Source organism: Mustela nivalis (assembly GCF_964662115.1).
Source record: "Mustela nivalis genome assembly, contig: HAP1_SCAFFOLD_53, whole genome shotgun sequence".
NCBI classification, from domain to species: domain Eukaryota; kingdom Metazoa; phylum Chordata; class Mammalia; order Carnivora; family Mustelidae; genus Mustela; species Mustela nivalis.
In genome coordinates, this window is record NW_028136539.1 from 741,033 (window position 1) to 760,583 (window position 19,551).

The following is a 19,551-nucleotide window of genomic DNA, read 5'->3' on the forward strand; positions in this document are numbered from 1 at the left end:
CTTATAACTGGAAAATACACTGTATATACATCTATCAAAATAACTTGTCATGGGGGAGCCTGGGTGGCTCAGTAGGTTAAAGCATCTGCCTTCGGCTCAGGTCATGATTCCAGGATCCTTGGATCGAGGCCCACATCGGGCTCTCAGCTCAGCAGGGAGTCTGCTTCCTCCTCTCTCTCTCTGCCTGACTCTGCCTTATTGTGATCTCTGTCAAATAAATAAATAAAAACTTTTATAATAAATATTTGAAAAATAACTTGTCATGTCTGGAATCAGGAGCATATGGAAAAAAATAATATCTGAGGACAATACTTCTGCCATGTTTTGTGCCTTGCTAATATTTTTAAACAGTCAGGCAAATTTTAGCCTTATTGAAACACCTGCTAAGATACCTGCAGTGCCTTTTGGAGCCCTATGACTATAAAAATTAATTGCAAATATTCAAAATGTTTACTATGGTGTCACTATTTAGGGCCACCACCAAGTATGTTTCAGAAGTAAGCATAACTGTTACTCTTCCATAATGCAAAAGGGCATACTTTCAGGAGTTCCATCTGCTGTACCAGGAGGTGAATCAAGTAATGATTTTTGTCTATAAAATAATTCACTTTTCAATCTAACATTCCTCATTCCACATTATAATAATGAAAACTAGGAGGAGACTAAAACAAACAAACAAATACAACTACAACAACCAGCTTTTCCTACAGTGGAAAAGTAAATATAACCTTAGGAGTAGCCTAAAATTTATTTTTAAATATTTTAAGATAAACGTTTTTGTTAGAAAACCATATATTTTATATTACTAAGAAATAACAGGCAACGTTTTATTAACTTCTAAAAAGTCTAGTTACTTGTATTTATCTATTAACTCATCTCTTTATGAAGTAGAACATGATCACACCTCTTGTATCTACCCAAGTTTGTATGCTTTGGTTGTTTTATGTTTGCTATTTCCTTGCTTAATTTTTACAATATTTGATACATAATAGTATCTTTAAGTCCATCTATGGTTTCACAGAATTTGTTTGAACTTCATAAAAATGTACCATACTTTTTGCACTGTCCTTGTTTTACTTCTCTATTAGCTTTCCAAGTTTTATTCACTTTACAGTGTGTAGCTATCATTTATTTTTACTCCTCCATAATGCTATGTTTACAAATTTGTGTTTATCTGTACTTTTAAAAATATCTTAATTATATACCATTTCTCATCTCACGTAACACTCATGTTACTTCTACACTTATCAGATATTATGTAACTGAAAACCACAACTCAGCAACAATAGAACACCATTTTTCAAAATTAAATGGCTTACCAGAATTCTTTAATTCTATCCTTTATTTGTATTAGATGACCCTTTATTCTGGTATTTGGCATTGTTCATATGGAGGAAAGCTTATAAGTTGATATTCCATAAATAGAAGGATTTTTATGATCGATTAATTATTTTCATTTAGAATGCATAGAATATGGTTGATTTAATATTTCTTTCTTACTCTCTGCCTGGAACATAGTGCTATCTATGCAATAGCCACTAAAATATTAAGTTAATTACCTAGACTTTAAACTGCATATTAATAGGAATAGCATACAGAACTCTTCTCAGATTGGGACACCTGGGTGGCTCAGTCAGTTAAACGCCTGAGCCTTTAGCTCGGGTCATGATCTTAGGGTCCTGGGACTCAGTTCTGCAACAGATTCCCTGCTTAGCCGGGAGTTTGCTTCTCCCTCATCCTGCTGCTCCCCCTGCTTGTGCTCTCTCTCACTCTCTATCTTACAAATAAATAAAATTAAAAAAATAAATTCTTCTCAGATAGCTAATATAGAATATCATCTTTGTATTCATCAAAGGGAAAGTGCCATATAATAATGAAATCCAGACTACTTCAAATTCACTTTTTAACCAGTAAGAAAGTACTGGAAACAAGCCAAAAATGTCTTCAATGAATTAAAGAAATAGATTGATTTTCAATATCTTAATGTTTCTAATGTTAAATTGCAAGATTTTTATACTAGATATCAGTGTAAATATTCATTATACAAGGATATTCTAAAAATAAACCTGAGAAAACTACTTGACATATATGATGACAAAAACCAATGTCAGTTTGGGTAAAACTTACAACACCTACCACCTGAAACTCTTGTTCTATATGGTGCCATCTTGTGATTCTGGGCAGCGGCAGTGAGCCACAGCTTCCAGTCAGCTAGAAGATTACAGGGGTGAACACCTGATATTCTTACAAGCATTCTATATATAGAACATATATATAGAATATATATATTCTTCTTTTTTTAGTGTAATATTTAATAAATTGCATGTGATATTTGATACTTTGTTATAAAATAGGCTTTGCTTAAGATGATTTTGCCCAAATGCAGGCAAATGTAAGTGTTCTGAGTATGTTTAAATAAGCTTAAGGTAAGCTATGATATTTGATAGTTTTGGGGTATTAAATGCATTTTCAATTTTTTATGTGTTTCTCTGTACATAGCCCCCTTGTAAGCTGAGGAACATCTCTATATGTATATGTCGCCTTGGTATGGCTTACATATTATTGGCATGAAACATCTAGAACAGTACGTGTGCCATAGAATTGTCTACAACATCAAACAAGTTTCTTGAAAACTTGTGCCAAAGGGGTTATGTCTTTAAGGATTCTTATTTCAGAAGGGTTCTCTCAAACGTAAGATTTTTCAGAAGTTAAGTGAAAATCTGACCAAACTAAACATTTTTCCATTTTCCCTAGTGAGCAAAGATAGCTAAAATCTATCTGCCATTTTCAACACTGTACTCAACGATTGTAATTCTAATTTAAAAACAGATTATTTATATCAAAACCACATGTTGGCCTAATCTTATACAATATTCATAAGTCACACTCAGACCCTTGGACACTTTTATTTGTTGAGTCTATATGGTACTACGGACATTCATCTTTTTTGACCTCATAGCTTCATGTATGTCTATACTTTTGAAAATACATGCATCATAGTTCCATTGTAAAATGTCTGGGTTATAAAATGTGCTATGCTATCAAAATGGTAATAAGAACATACAAATGACCTGATGTAATGAACTGGACCAGATTGCCAGATATCACGTTTCATACCAGAAAGATTCAGTGGTAAGTTTTAAAATGGCCAGCTATACATTGACTGAATTATAACTCATTTAACTTCTTTCTTTGTGTACAGTATTATACATTAGTCAGTATTATAGTAGATAAGTACTTTGGACAGATGTAAATATGCTGTAATAAAAAATGTTTTTCTTCTTTCTTTTAGTCCTTTTTACTTGTAAGACTAGCCACAAATACCACGCCTCCCCCAAAATAATTTGCAATCCAAATTTATCTCTAAATGAATTTATTGCACAGAAAAATATGTATATATATATATATACACACTTACAGAAGACATGTTCAAAAATAGTTACACAACAGCAGGGCCCTAAATGTAAGCAGTATAGTTGTTTTGTTTTGTTTTGTTTTGTTTTGTTTTGTTTCTTTTAAAAAAAGAGGTTATGTGAAATATTAGGATTTTATTTCCAGGCGTAGTATTTCAAGACAGTTAACTACACCTATGGTGTCAACAGCCTCTTGTTGGCAGTATGATTTTATTGGCTCCATGGAATAACAGAAAGAATTTACTATTGCTTCTTTCTTTTATTTCACACACAGAAAAAAAAAATGACACATTTGCTCAAGACCAACCAGAATCATTTTAACCTATCAAAATTGATGGGAGGCCTTCACTGCCAAAGTCACTGCTGCGTTTTCACAATTCACTGCAGACAATCTGCTACTCCCATTATGATAAAGGAGAGAAGAGTCATAATCAGGGAAGAAAGCTAGATTAATACTTGTAATTATCATTGAATATTTAGCCTGCTATAGGTTTATTATTATTAGTGTCATTTGATAATTTTCTCTCATTTTATTAAACACAACTGTGAGTAATTACGCTACCTAATATTTCTCTGTATTGGCTGACTAGCTAGCAAACATTCATGAAAATATCCATTAGCCACACATATAAAATGCTGCATTATGATGCTGTTGAATCAGAACATACCACTACCTGATCCTGTAGCTCTTTGAGGATTTGCAAATCAATTAATTCTATGTTTATTGGATTCTTCCCATACAATTAGAAAATTTATAATCGAGTCCATGAACATTATTAGTTTTACCATTTTAAACCAGCAATCACACTTTGATTTTTACAACAAAAGCAGAAATATAAACACACACATTTGGATCAGTTTTCTCTTAGTCTGTCTGGACTTCAAAATCCTATTCCTCAAGATGATGCACACCAAAGTTCTGGATTAAACAAGAAATTAGATGGCACCTGAACACTTGGTTTAATATTCTCAAAAGGATTATGCAACTTCTTTCTTACAATATGACATTGTTTTACAAAGATCTACACTTTTATAATGTTAGTATTTATAATAATCAATAAAGTCAATTAATCATGATTAAAAATCAAACATAAAAATTTCTACTTTTTGCTTTTGCCCCCTCCATTTAGAACTTATTTATAGCCTGATAATTCAAAGGTCCCTATGTTTATGAAAATCTGGACAGAAATAGCTCTAAGATCCCATTCAGAACTTGATATTAATCTAAGTCTTTTGGCTCCATTTATCCTGAGAGCAAAGAGTAGGACAAAGGATTTGAGTACTGTTAGTTTATCTGGGAGATTATCCAAGGTAGAAAAGAATGGGAAAGTGATACAGTGAAGAAGCAACTTTGTCAAAGAGGTACATTGTTGATATAATTGTTGTGGATAGAAAATGAAGGCTTGCTTTTACTGAAAGGTCCTGAGAAACTTCTTTAAGTTGTCCTCATGAAGACCTGAAAACTGACAATTTTACCTATGGTTCTTATTTCCACTTCACTGAGAGCTGTCCTCAGAGGACATTAACTCTCCTACACTTTTGGGTTGTGTTGGAGACATTCTAAAATGAGAGAGAGAACATGAGATGCTATCAGTGTTAAGTAACTGCAATTTCCATTGGAACTATCCACCACAGGTTTGGCTATAATCAGGTGTTGGGCCTTGATATCAGAGGGATTTGAGGCAGTATCATTTTAGGTTAATCATTATATCTGAAATTTCCAAAAACTACAACTGATGAAACTTTGATTATAAACCTATAAATATAACAATAAATCTACAGTATTCAAATTATTTTCATAGAAATACACAAACAAAGCATCAACTGATTAATATTTAAATGTTACAAAATACTGAACTGAAAGAATTTGGTCATATAACAACGTGTAAGAAGTAGAGCTTAGGTTTAGGTTAGAAGTCAGGATGCATTTGGGACTCAGTTAAGAAATTGAATGGAGGGACGCCTGGGTGGCTCAGTGGGTTAAGCCGCTGCCTTCGGCTCAGGTCATGATCCCAGGGTCCTGGGACCGAGCCCCAAATCAGGCTCTCTGCTCAGCAGGGAGACTGCTTCCTCCTCTCTCTCTGCCTGCCTCTCTGCCTGCTTGTCATCTCTCTCTGTCAAATAAATAAATAAAATCTTAAAAAAAAAGAAATTGAATGGATGTCTGACTATCTTATAGGTTTGCTAAAAATCAGTGACTTTGTGTTCACGTGTGGCTATGCGGGAATTTTTAACTTTCTCTAAGAAGTTATTAGATTGATTATATAATGGCAGTAAAGGATGGGGAAAAGCAAAGTACAAACCCCATAAAGACAAAGACACTGAGTATGAGAAAAGAGTAATAGATAAGAAGAATCAATGCATTTGAGGAAAATGGGAATTGAAATACACAATGATTGTTGATTTTTTTAGATGCAGAAATCAAAACTAGCTTGCAAGAAGGAAATAACAGAAGACATGTTGTGAAAAGGCAGTAACGTGGAATAAAGGAGTAGGGAGAGCATATCAGGTAATTTGGATAGGAAGGAGTTAGGAGATAATTGCTTGATAAATTTTATATGGCCCACTTAAATGCACAGATTTCTCTTCTTTAAGTTATATGGAGAACAGGGTGTCCTTTCTCTTCCCTTTCAGAGCACCCGAGGTGTACTCTTTCAGACTGAAAACCTGAAAAGCTCAGGACTCAGTTGCTTAAGCACAGCTGAGAGGACATATTTCAATTAAGATTTACAGTTTGCTGTAGGTAGTAGACTGTCAAAAGTGGTTTAACCATATTTTTCATTTAACAAGAAGACTACAGAGAGTGTTTTCTGGTGTTGGTTCAGAGTCTTAAGAAAGTCAAGTGAACTATCTTAGAGGTTTTCATGGCTTTTTATTCACAGTTGCAAAAATTGCCGTTGGAGTTCTCACTATTAAGCCCACATTTCTGGCAGAAAGATAGAGGTAAAAGAGAATGATATCTTGTACGACTGATACTTTGTCATATGGTTACAATGTAACTAGAAAAGAGACAATAAAATATTTGATGTTGTTTTAAGTTTCCTTGTTGTCAATCCCTCAGTGCTTTCTGATACTAAAGGAAAAAGTAGATGGATATTGACCTGGCAACTATCAACACCTGTCAGTCTCTCTTGGATAACCAATATCTCTATAATCTCTTCTTCCCAGTAAAAAAAAAAATAAAATATATTCATAAACCACACTGTGCCATCTCAAGTTACTGCACCAAGATAAAATTACAATGATTTTCAGTTGTTCCAAATGGACAGAATACCCTTCCTTATGATATCATGTCTTATAAGATAGATAATTGGCTTGCTACCAATATACCCAGATGAGACTGTGGAAGAGACAGGAAAAAAATAATAATATTTATTTATTCCTTGGGTTGACCCTGTTTACACAGATGCATTACTATTAGAAAAGGTTGGTTTGGGACATTGGAATGAATTTACTTAATGGGTCTGTATGTAATTGGGTTGGAGAAAATTTTTAATTTCTACAAAAATTATTAGAATTCTATCTTATTCCCTTTTGATAATTTTCACATGTTAACAAAGCCAACGTTTTTGTCTAGCAGACAAGATCTTAAATCCTAACAAAACTCAATTTTTTCCTTTTTTTTTTTAAGTTTGAGAGCCTCATGTTCTCTCATGCTGCTTTAAATACAACTCAAAAAAACAAAAGGAGCTAAATGGGGCAGTAAGCCCAGTCTTTTTATTTTAATTTATTTATCTTATTTTTAATTAAAAAATTAAAGATTGTATTTATTTATTTGAGAGAGAGAGAGCATGAGTGGGGCAGGGGGATGTAGCTGCAGAGAGAGACTGAGAAGTATACTCCCTAATGAGCAGGAATCCCGATATGGGGCTCGATCCCAGGATCCTGACTGAGATCATGACCAGAGACAAAGGCAGATACATGTGCAAAATCCCTTTTTTTCTGGGAAACAATACTTTACAAGAGATGTTTGAAAAAGTACTGGGGAAACAACTTTAATCAGAGATACAAAAATTTAATTGACTTCTGTAAAGCTACAGGGATCCAAATGATGGGAATCCCAGGCCATTTAGGTTGTGGACCACAGAGTATTCTTCTCTGTAATATTTTATTTTCTTCCATGTCTACTAACTCCAGTCCAAGTTCACTGATCTCTTTTTAGATAGTGCAAAACATGGCAAAGAATACCAAACAAGTGCCCAATATTCTACATTTATTACATCATTTCTAACATATAGAAGTGTGTTATCAAGGCTGGTTCTGTGAACGAACCTAGTTATGCTAAAGTGTGTTTTGTTCTCCAAAAATTAAATTCATGATTATCACACAATTATAAAATACTTGTGTCAAGAATTTTTATTCAAAAATTAATAAGAGAAGCAGATATTAAAACTAGTTCACATGGTTATTTGGGATATAAGCAGAGTTGTGCAGCAGAAGTGCTCTGGGCCCATAATTTGGGTTATAGAATTTATGTTTTCTAATGAAAAATCACTAACTTGCATTATTGTTAACAAGAATCCTGTGCATTACCATCAGTTTTCTCCATTATAACCTCTTGCTCTACAGTTTGTAAATAACTTTGTCAATAGCAAGCTAATAAACGGGGTGACTCCAATGGATTGAGATAATCTCCAGAGTTTCTGCTACATAATGAACAGGACTCCATTGAAAGGACACCTAAGAGTTTATTTTGCCCAAAAATTTGATCACTTTTTTCACTGTCCTTACCTATTTTCCAAACCTAGTTCTTTTCAGTCTACAGACAACCCTGTATCTGACTGACTTGTTAATTCTGGGAATGTCTTGCAGATTAATTTGCTTGCCCGAGGTGGTTCCTCTAATTGATGTCTAAGAACCCTAATTAGTTAAGAAAACTTTTTTTTTAACATTTTCATTGCTACTTATTATTATTATTATTATTATTATTATTGTTAATATCTCTATTATAAATAATTCACAAGGGCATCTTTCTGACAAAAGACAAAGAGCTGGCTACTAGTAGAAAAAGTACATTTGACTCTGTCAGTGAAAGTGGTAAAGGGATTTGAGAAAATAAGGCAAAGCAGTGGAATTATGTGTTAAAACTTTAAATATTATAGACACATTTACTTAATTTCTAATACTGCTTATAATTAAAAAAGATGTTTTCCATGAACCACGCATTACAACAAATATATTGTTTATACAGATTAAATTTTCATCAAAAGGGACGCCTGGGTGGCTCAGTTGGTTAAGCAGCTGTCTTTGGCTCAGGTCATGATCCCAGCATCCTGGGATCGAGTCCCGCATCTGGCTCCTTGCTCGGCCGGAGCCTGCTTCTCCCTCTACCTCTGCCTGCCATTCTGTCTGCCTGTGCTTGCTCTCTCGCCCACTCTCTCTGAGAAAGAAATAAAATCTTAAAATAAATAAATAAATTTTCATCAAAAAATTATAAGTGTATTTTTTTGTAGGATCATGATAAGCATTTTGCAGATGAGAAAAGTGAAATTTAGAAAAGTATGTCTCTTCAAATCCCTCATACAATATCTGGCCTAGATAGAAGGATATACTATCACAATTGAGGAAGATAATTGAGATTACTTAAAATGATAAACTTTACTGTATAGGGTTTTTTACAAGTTTGCCACAGATTCACATTTTTTAAAATATATATCTATTTGTGTAAAGAGAATGCACTGAGAAGTAAAAAGATAGTGATATATCAGTGCTACCAACTAATGGCTATAATATCATCACCTTATTTATGAACAATGAAACAGTGTGTAATATTTAAATAAATTTAAATAAATTCCTATTTATTTTATATATTTATAAATTTAAATGAATTCCTATTTATTTATTATTAAAGAAATTCCTCTAACAAACAGTATGTTTTGAAGGTTGCTAGCAGGAAAGTGTTGTACGACATGGAAGTAATCAGAAAATGTGATCTAAAATTCTGCTTTCAAGGGCGCCTGGGTGGCTCAGTGGGTTAAAATTCTGCTTTCAAGAAGCTATAACAGTAAGTACTGAGCATTAGCTATTATATGCTATGGATGAATAACTGAAATCTACATTTGAAACTATTGGTACACTATATGTTACCTAATTGAATTTTAAAAAGTTAATAAAAAAAACCACTATTTTATAAAACAATATTCCCAACAGGCTCTTTTGCTTTAAAATACTCACTTTGTTTCCTCTCCGAGAGAACACCAAATGGCGGATGACGCCGGTGCTGCGGGAGGGCCCGGAGGGCCCGGGGGCCCTGGAATGGGAGGCCGCGGCAATTTCCGCGGTGGCTTCGGCAGAGGCATCCGGGGCCGGGGCCGGGGCCGGGGCCGTGGTCGGGGCCGGGGCCGAGGCCGCGGAGCTCGCGGGGGCAAGGCCGCGGACAAGGAGTGGATCCCCGTCACCAAGCTGGGCGCCTGGTCAAAGACAAGAAGATCAAGTCCCTGGAGGAGATCTATCTCTTCTCCCTGCCCATCAAGGAGTCTGAGATCATCGACTTCTTCCTGGGAGCCTCCCTCAAGGACGAGGTTTTGAAGATCATGCCTGTGCAGAAGCAGACGCGCGCGGGCCAGCAGACCAGGTTCAAGGCATTTGTCGCCATCGGAGATTACAATGGACACGTCGGTTTGGGTGTCAAGTGTTCCAAGGAGGTAGCCACTGCCATCCGCGGAGCCATCATTCTGGCGAAGCTTTCCATTGTCCCTGTGCGGCGAGGCTACTGGGGGAACAAGATGGGCAAGCCCCACACTGTCCCGTGCAAGGTGACTGGCCGCTGTGGCTCTGTGCTGGTGTGTCTCATCCCCGCCCCCAGAGGCACTGGCATTGTCTCGGCCCCTGTGCCCAAGAAACTGCTGATGATGGCTGGTATTGACGACTGCTACACCTCGGCCAGGGGCTGCACTGCCACCCTAGGGAACTTTGCCAAGGCTACTTTCGATGCCATCTCCAAGACCTACAGCTATCTCACCCCTGATCTCTGGAAGGAGACTGTGTTCACCAAGTCTCCCTATCAGGAGTTCACGGACCATCTTGTGAAGACCCACACCAGAGTCTCTGTTCAGAGGACCCAGGCTCCAGCTGTGGCTACTACATAGTTTTATACAAGAAAAATAAACTGAACTAAAGCTTGAAAAAAAAATACTCACTTTGTAATGAGAGTCATTACTTTTGTCTAGCCAAATCTTATAGCACTGTTTATCCCTTCCCTGCTTTATCCCTTCCCAGTATCAATAAAGGCTCACTTGGGTTACCTAGAAGCCATGAGAAAGCTTGTAATAGATCTGGCTGGTTTTCACCAGCAATTTGACCACCATGTGCACAGGGAAGTCTATTGATAAAGGCTTTATTGCAATAAGTTGCAAATACATGGATGATTTTGAATTCTCTTTCTTGAGGTCTTGTTTCATGATAATAAATTTAGGGTGGCTTATTGGAATGGATGTTATTAACATATCTTCATAGTTATAAGCACATGGAATTGTAAAATAGATGAATGAATGTGGCATTACTGACAACTGTCCTCATTTTGAAATCAAATTACAGTGTACTAAGATGAGGAAGCAAAGCAGATTTGGGATTATGAGTGAAATAATTTAAAAAAGTCTTGGGGTATGATCAGACTATTGGGTAATTCAGTAGAAAAATGTCTACTGATTGAGATTCTGTGTTCCCTGATTTCAGAGAGAAGTTAAGATAAATAAGTAACACGAGAAGACTAGGAAGCCAAACATAAGTGATAATTTTGTGCCAGGGTGTGTTTACATCTGTTTATCTTCTTGCTTTACCACTAAGGTTGCTCCTAGAGGAGAGTTTAAATATGTGTTGGAGCTAATCTCTGTGGATTACACAAGAAACCACATCCTACAGCTCTCCCTGAAACACCCCTTATGATTTCAATGTAATTTGGTTTTTGCATTTTTAGAAATAACAAAATACTTTGCAAACTCATCTACTTTATTACCATCACAAGTGAGTCAGCTGACTCCACATTTTAACACAGTGACGGTCACAGAGGAATGGAGGAATGAGTAGAGTTATCAATATATGTGCTTTTAAGAAGTATGACAGGGTAGCAGCTATTTCCAGGAACCAAAACATGGGTCAGCAGCTGTGCAGGAAAAGTGATGGAATAAATGACTCATTTCAGAGGAGTTCTATAACATATTAGTTCTATAATGTATCTTCAGCCCCCAATTACCCGCTTTGATCTAAAGATAAGGATTTACAGTTAAGGTCCCATTTATGATTTGACTGGTGTGGTCTGAATCATGTTTACTATTGTTTTGACTATTACTTGAAGCCTATAGTAGTACTTGGGATATGTGTTGTGTATTCTGTGAACATGTGCTATTTTTAGATTAGATAATTTCTGTCTCGAACCCCTGTTCATTTGTTTGTTTTTGTTTATTTGATAGTGGTTTCAGTAAATGGATATATCTGAAAAATTGCAAAGCCACTATTAAAACAAGTTATTATTATATATAGCATGGAATTGCACATTCCTCCTTTGAATCCGACAGAGCTTCACCATATCCTTAACAATTTGGGAAAAACATGCTATTATTTTTCTTTATAAAATTTCTCCTGTTAGGCTGTGATGGTTGTCATCAGCAGTAACTCCTCTGAAGGCTTTGTCAAAAGAGTTGAAAAAATTGGAAAGGTGTGTGAATGAAGCTGTTTGCTGAATATAAAGAAAAGAGCATTGAAGTACAATTCACACTCTTACTTCTCCTTCTATGCTTTCAGATGTTTGACATTTGAAAATTTTGCTTCTAGAAGAGATGCCCTATATAATTCTTACTTTAAGGAGCAAGTTGCTTTTATAATTTTTTTATTATTCTACCATTCCAGTATTTCCATTTAAATTAAATTCAATACCATTTAAAAAAAATCAAAAGTGCAGCCAGTATTCAATTCCTGGGCTAAATAATTTTAGAAAGCTTTGTGTTATTGAACCTACAGGGTTTTTCTGTAGTTTTAACTCTTTCTTTCTGTGATTTTTCCCATTAGTCACGTAAGTGACTGCAATATAACAGACATTGAGGATAAAGAAGGACTGAATAGAACAATCCTTGGCCTCATGAAGTTGAGAATCTAGCAAGGGAGTCAAACAATTCAATCATTCAGAGACAATTTATTGAGTGCCTGGCCTAAAATGAGCACAACAAAACCCCAGGCCAGAGGAATCATTTTAATGGGAGAGATAGATAATAGGTAAGCCAACTTTAAAAAAAAAAATCGTACTGCTTTTTCTTTAATAGAGATGCATATTTGAACTAAATAAGCACATTTTAAAAAGAGCAGTGATTGAGAAGAGGTTTTTTAACTGAGTGGTCCGAAAGGGCCTCCCTGAAAAAGTCTGTTTTGAACAGATTTCTGAATAATATCAGCTAGGAAGCTGCGTAAAAATCTCAGGGATGGGTGATTTTTCCAGTCGAAAAACTCTAAAGGCTCCAAAGTCACAATAGAGCTATAAGTTTCTCTAATAAAGTAACTTCTGACAAAGAATGAGAAGAAATAACTAACCCAGGTTTGAAAGAAAAGGGACAGACTTTCTATGGAATTCATATTTAATTAAAGCTCTAAAGGACAAAAATACAATAGAGCAAAATTCTGGTCACGCTGATATACCTAACGAAAGTTCATAAACAAGGTGTGGGTAGCAAAGAGTGTGTGGGAATGTTGGTAAGAACAGTGGGGAAGAGTCATCCCTGAACATGTTCTTAAATGAAGCAATTCTTGGGTTGTATTAAAGGGTAAATTGGAGTTTGCCTAAGTGATTAGAGAAGGATGCCTCAGCTTATGGAAGTTCAAAGCCATAAAGATGTGATAAACTACTGCAGATATTTTCATGTATATTTGTTGTTGCTTCTAGTAATGGTGATCTAAAAACTCCTACTTAAGACAACTAAAAATCCAGACAAAATAGCTTTTAAAGTTAAAAATATCAGAATGATTATAAAAATAAGTGAGGGATTACTGGGCCAAAATACGAAATACAATGAGAGCCTAGAGATATATGCCCTGAAGCCATTTTAGCTATGAGAGCATTTGAAACTGCTAAAACACACTGAGCTGTGTTGTTAATAGACTCTTGATACTAGAGAAACAAATCCAGCAGCAATCAAATTTGAGGACTTTGGTACAACCCAAATTTAACTTGAGATCCCCAAAGCACAAGGAGAAGCAGAAATAAGACTATAGCCTACCTTGCCTTCTGTGTAAACTGAGAAAGCCAATCACTGAATTTGGAGTATGATTGTCTTGTAGAGTCTCAGATATAAGAGAAAATCCTACCAAGGAGGACCATACCGTTATTATAGCTCTTAATTATCCCTACTCAATAAGAGTTTCAAATATAATGTCTTGAACATAGCAAAATGTAACAAAGCACACAAAGAAAAACCATTAACAAGATTTGATAGACAAAATGGGATTAAGTATGATGTTAAAATGATCAATAAAGATTGTAAAATGGCTTGATTACTCTGCTCAAAGAAATGAGAGGGGAAGCAAATTGAACAAAAAACTGACACTAAAAATGATATTGAGAAAGGTTTTATAAATGAACCAAATGGATACTCTAGAACTTTAAAGATATGACAGCTAATTTAAGATACCACAGGGGTGCCTGGGTGGCTCACTTAATTAAACCTCCAATTCTTTTTCCTTTTTTTTTAACACCTTACTTTTATTTTATCTCTTTCAATTTGGCTCAGGTCATGATGTCATGGTTGTGAAATAGAGCCCAGAGTTGGGCTCTGTGCTGAGCCTGGAGCCTGCTTAAGATTCTTTTCCCTTCTTTTTCTATCCCTCCCTGCACTCTCACTTGCTCACTCTCTCTTGCTTGCAAATAAATAGATAGATAGATAGATAGATAGATAATAGACAAAGCAAAATAAAAGCAGATTATGAAAATAAATATAAAGATTTTGAAATGAAAACAAGTTCAAAATAAAATAGAGAAGACCTACACAGCTAAAAGTTCATTCAGAAAATCTACTATTAAGGAAGTCAGTATGACACAGTGTTAAGATATCAAAAGAAATGAAATCTTGCCATTTGCGACAACATGGATGGAACTAGAGCGTATCATGCTTAGCGAAATAAGTCAAGCAGAGAAAGACAACTATCATATGATCTCCCTGATATGAGGAAGTGGTGATGCAACATGGGGGCTTTAGTGGGTAGGAGAAGAATAAATGAAACAAGATGGGATTGGGAGGGAGACAAACCATAAGTGACTCTTAATCTCACAAAACAAACTGAGGGTTGCTGGGGGGAGGGGGTTTGGGAGAAGGGGGTGGGATTATGGACATTTGGGAGGGTATGTGCTTTCGTGAGTGCTGTGAAGTGTGTAAACCTGGTGATTCACAGACCTGTACCCCTGGGGATAAAAATATATGTTTATAAAAAATAAAAAGTTAAAAAAAAAAAAAAAGATTTGAGCATGTACTTTACAGAAAGGGTAATCCAAATGGCCACTCATATATAAAAACTGTTTATCTTTATTATGAATCTGGAATTAAATTAAATTAAATTAAAAATAAATTAAAACCTAAAATGACATACTATTACACACTTACCATATTGGGCAACAGTAAAATTGCCTTGCAAGAATGTGAAAGAATGAAAGTGCCCATAATAAAAACATTTGAGGTAAGTTGGACAATATTTAGAAAACTTAAAAATAAAAATAAAAATTTGGTCCATTCCTAGAAATACAACATGGAACTAAATGAATATTTTCACCAGGATATGCAAACAGATGATTATAGCTATTTCATTCATAACGGCAGTTCAGTAGTGGTCTATTTGCACAATGTTACATTAAATAAGAGAGAATATTAACAAACTGGGAGGAGGGGCTAGGTTGTTATCAGAAACAGATCTTCTATGGTGCTGATTATGTTCTATTTCTCAAAATCTTTAAGTTAAAAAAGTTTTCAAATTTATATCTAGATAGATAGATGATAGATAGACAGATATCCCAGAAGCTGCAATGCTAGGCTAAGACCAGGCTTTAAAGGGCTTTTCTATACTCTACTAAATACTTGAAACCATTCATTATATCATAGCTCAGTGTTCAAATCTCCATTTGTTTCCTCAGTTTCCTAATATTTACCTTAAGGTGACCTGATTCAGACTTTTGATCACCTTTGTCTAAATATTTCTATTTTAACAAAGTCCTTTTTAACACTGAGAGACTAAAACTTAGAAAAATACTCTGATTGTTATCTCACTAGGGTGGAAAATATATAGTTACCCATTAACTAATGATATCCATGTCTACATTAGATCCGTGGCATTTTTAATTCTTGGGAGCTTTTGGTTAAATGAAATTTTTAAGCTTCCTTTAAAGGAAGCTTTAAGCCATCACCACATGAATAAAATTAAAGAACCAAATGAAAACAGGCCAAGTATTTACAGAGTAATAGAATGTGCAGTGGAAAGAGTACAATTCTGAAATCATAAAGCCTAAATTAGTGTGATGCATTTTTGCTACCCATGTAATCATAAACCAGTTATCTAAATGTGTTAGCCTCAGTTTTTTCACCCATGAAATGGTGATGATAATACTTATTATGCAGCGTTGTTGTGTGGATGTGATGAAGCATGGAGCATGAGAGTCTCATATTCCATGCTAAAATGATAGCTATTTTTATACTTATAATAATTCTAGTAATAGTAATTAAATTGTTCAAAATGGTAATATTCATTTATATTGAGGCATTGTATTGACTATTATTAGACACATTTACCAACATAAATTTCATTTTACTTTACCCCCTCTGAGGATATATATTCCCTAATTCAATATGAATCTCCTTATGAATAATAATTATCATAATAAATATGCTGATTTTTCTTCTATTTGTTTTTAAGGAGGTATCCTTTACTGTTGAACATAAAGAAACTTAAGCAAGTCTGTCTTATTCAAACTTTGCATGCTGCTTTCTTATGAAACTAGATTATAGAGTTGTATGAAATAAATTCATGCAGTTAAGACATTGATGTTTGGAACACTGGGTGGTCAGTTTAGTATTTTAAAAGAAGATATTAAATTTAAACCTTAAAACTGAGCTCTTTCAGCCTTTTTTATAGACCATCCTTCATGCTTCATAAGTACTCCTCCATTGTAAACTAAGTAATAGTTTTTGTCACAGTGTATATAACAAAAATGGATTTTATATTCTATTATTTCAGAGTTAGTTGCAGTTTCTACTGCCTTACTTCATTTTTTGAAAAATAGATTAATTCTACAAAAAGTTTTTTCCAGCTTTATTGAAAAAAATCGACATATTTGTAAATTTAAGAAATGATTTCTTATAACATTGCAAACTTTTAACATTGTGTAAATTTTGTACAATTTGATAAATTGGTATACATCTTTATTGCAATATAATCTACACAAAAATGTTAATACATCTACTATCTCGTATAGTTGCCACTGTTTTTTATGCATGTATCGTAAGGAATTTTAAGATCTACTCTCTTAGCAACTTTTATGTATATAGTATAGTAGAGATAAACTTCAGAGGTCTTGTGGGTTTTGTTCCAGACTGCCTCAATAAAGTGATTATCTCAATAAACTAAGTCAAATTATTATATTTTTTGGTTTCCCAGTGCATATAAAAAATTATGTTTCCCAGTGCATATAAAAAATAAAAACTATACTGCACTGTTCAAAAGCATTATGTTTTTAAAGAAAATCAATGTATATACCTTAAGTACACTAGTTCTGAGTTTTCAGTGGGTCATAATTACTGATCACAGATCACCATAACAAATACAATAATAATGAAAAAACTTGATATATTGCAAGAATTACCAACATGTGACAAAGAGACACAAAATGAACAAATGTTGTTAGAAAAATGGTGGCAGCAGACCTCTTTTATACAAGATTGCTATAAACTTTCAACTTGTAAGAATGTGATATATGCAAAGTTTATTAAAGGGAAGCACAATAAAAAAAAGTATGTATATCTTATTAACTATGATCATCATGCTGTACATTAGATCCCCAGAACTTTTTCATATTATAGTTGCAAGTTTGCACCCTTGGACCACCTTACTCCACCCCAGGTTCACCCCTTGTCAACTCAACTCTAAGTTTCCATTAGTTTTCCTTTTCCTCAGATTCTGTATGTAAGGGATATCATAATACATAAATTAAAAAAATATATAAAATCTTTGAAATATTTCACTTAGAATAATACCTTCAAGATCCATCCATGCTGTTGTAAATGGCAGTATTTCTTAATTTTTCATGGTTAAGTAGTATTCCGTAGTATATATTTACCATACTTATTTTACTCATTCATCCATTAATGGATACTGAAGTTATTTCCATCTCTTGCTTAGAGTTAATAATTTTATAATAAACATAAGAGTGCAGATATGTCTTTGAACAGTGAACTTCGTTTTCTTTAGATAGATACCTAGAAGTGGGATTACTGAATCATATGGTAATTTTACTTTTAATAATATGAATAATCTCCATACTGTTTTCCATACAAATTTATATCCCTATTACAGTGCATAAGTTCCCCGTTTTCCCCAATATTTACCAAAATTGGTTAGTTTCAATTTTTTGGTAGTATATATTCTAATATCTTGCTGTGTTTTTCAGAGGTAAACAACAACAACAACAACATAAGGACTTTGCCCTGAGATTTTTACGTTGAGCACTTTTTAATGCTCCTGTTGGTCATTTATATAACTTTTTTGAAAAAAAAGTCTATTGAGATCCTTTTGCTATTTTTTTAATCATATATTTTTTTCTATTTGTATCTGTTGGTTATTAACCTCTTTTCAGATATAAGATTCGTAAGTATTTTCTTACATTCTGTGGATTGTGTTTTCATTCTCTCTCCCTTTTTTTGGCAATGCAGAAACGTTAGTTTGATGTAATACCATTTATTTATTTTTGCTTTTTTTGCTTGTGTTTTTGGTCTGGTATCCAAAAAACTATTGGCAAGACCAATGTCAAGGAGAATTTTTCCTATGTTTTCCTTTAGGAAATTTAGTTTCATGCATCACCTTTAAGTCTTTAATCTATTTCAAGTTCAGACTTATGAGTGATATAAGGTTCCCTTTTCATACTGTTTATGTGACTATTCAGTTTTAAATATCATTTATTGAACAGACTATCTTTCCCCATTACATATGTTGGCCCCTGTCAAATATTAGGTGACTGTATGAAAGGATTTATTTCTGGACTCTCAATTCTGTTCTACTTGTTTATTGGTCTGTTTTTATGCCAGTATACTTTATTGTTTTGAGCATGAGGGCTTTGTAGTATAGTTTCAAATCAAGAAGTGTAATCTCCCTTCTTCATTCTTTCTCAGAACTGCTTTGATTATTTGTTGTCTTTCATGGTCTCATATAAACTTTAGGATTCTTTACTTACTTCTGTAAAACAATAATATTGGGGTTTTTTTTAAGATTTTTAATTTATTTATTTGACAGAGAGAGATGACAAGCAGGCAGAGAGGCAGGCAGAGAGAGAAGAGGAAGCAGGCTTCCTGCTGAGCAGAGAGCCTGATGCGTGGCTTGATCCCAGGACCCTGGGATCATGACCAGAGCTGAAGGCAGCAGCTTAACCCACTGAGCCACCCACGCGCCCCTAACATTGGATTTTTGATAGGAATTGGATTTACAGATGGTTTCGGTAGTATGGACATTTTAACAATGTTAATTCTTACCATTCATAAATATGAGCTATCTTTCCATTTCTGTCACCTTCAATTTCTTTATCAATGTCATAGTTTATGGAGTACAGATCTTTCATCTTCTTAGTTAAATCTATTCCTAAGTATTTTATTATTTTTGATACTATTGTGAATTAGATTGTTTTCTTTATTTTTTCAGATAGTTCATCATTAGAATGTTAAAATGCTCCTGTCTTGTGCTTACTTTGGCAGCACATATACTAAAATTGGAATGGTGCAGAGAAGATTAGCGTGATCACTGAACAAGGATGACATGACAAACTGGGAAGCAGTCCATAAAAAAAAAAAAGAAACAAAACAAAATTCTTTTCTTTTATATATTGATCTTGTATTTGGTAATTTTACTAAATTTGTTTATTCAAATTTATTGTGAATTTTTTAGGATTTTTTAACATGTAAGTTCATGT

The 19,551-nt window shown here is 34.3% G+C and overlaps 1 pseudogene across 1 annotated transcript in view; it reads left to right on the forward strand.

The window, feature by feature from the left end:
- Positions 1 to 523: 523 nt before the first annotated feature.
- The window catches only part of LOC309856978 (small ribosomal subunit protein uS5 pseudogene), a 454,384-nt pseudogene continuing 435,356 nt past the window's right edge, over positions 524 to 19,551 (forward strand). The window contains exon 1 of the transcript XR_014316487.1: positions 524 to 559. The product of XR_014316487.1 is annotated as a small ribosomal subunit protein uS5 pseudogene (transcript). The remainder of the gene's footprint in view (positions 560 to 19,551) is intronic.